The sequence below is a fragment of the Sinocyclocheilus rhinocerous genome, unplaced genomic scaffold (assembly GCF_001515625.1).
Source record: "Sinocyclocheilus rhinocerous isolate Xijiao unplaced genomic scaffold, SAMN03320098_v1.1 scaffold32683, whole genome shotgun sequence".
In the NCBI taxonomy this organism is placed as follows: Eukaryota; Metazoa; Chordata; class Actinopteri; order Cypriniformes; family Cyprinidae; genus Sinocyclocheilus; species Sinocyclocheilus rhinocerous.
The window spans coordinates 1-548 of NW_015639329.1; the positions used below are offsets into that span (position 1 = coordinate 1).

At 43.2% G+C, this 548-nt stretch overlaps 1 non-coding gene across 1 annotated transcript; it reads left to right on the plus strand.

Moving 5' to 3' along the window:
* Positions 1 to 174: 174 nt before the first annotated feature.
* trnae-uuc (transfer RNA glutamic acid (anticodon UUC)) lies at positions 175 to 246 on the plus strand. The gene has a single exon. It is a non-coding gene; the product is annotated as a tRNA-Glu (tRNA).
* Positions 247 to 548: the final 302 nt, after the last annotated feature.

Here is a 548-nt window from a genome sequence, read left to right on the forward strand (position 1 = left end):
AAGCCACAAGCTTTTGAAATCTTGATGTCAAAATCCAACATTTTTCCAAAAAAACTCTGGCGCCTAAAGGGTTAAGTCACACACCAAAAGCCATTGGCCACTCCAAAACCCTGCCCCCACACTGGCCACACGTATGGAAAGTGGCCCACAAGCCTGTGGCCAATACAAGGCAGTTCCCATATGGACTAGCCGTTAGGATTCCTGGTTTTCACCCAGGCGGCCTGGGTTCGACTCCCGGTATGGGAAGGTGGGCTCCTTTTTGATTCCCTCCTCAAAAAGTCAGCACATCTTCCTGCACCAGAAGTGATTTTTGGCCAGCAGTAGAACCTGCAGAAGATTTTTATTAATCAAAATATGAATTAATCAAAAATAATCAAGGTGAATCTAGCCATTTATATATCCAGTTATTCTTCCATTATAATCATAGAAGCCTGGGTGTAAAACAGCCTGCAAAGCTGAAATATACAGACCCTCAGAGAAGAAACATCTGGAAAAATACCAGTGTTTTTTTTTTTTCTTTACCATAACAGGACATGGGGGCCCCTTCT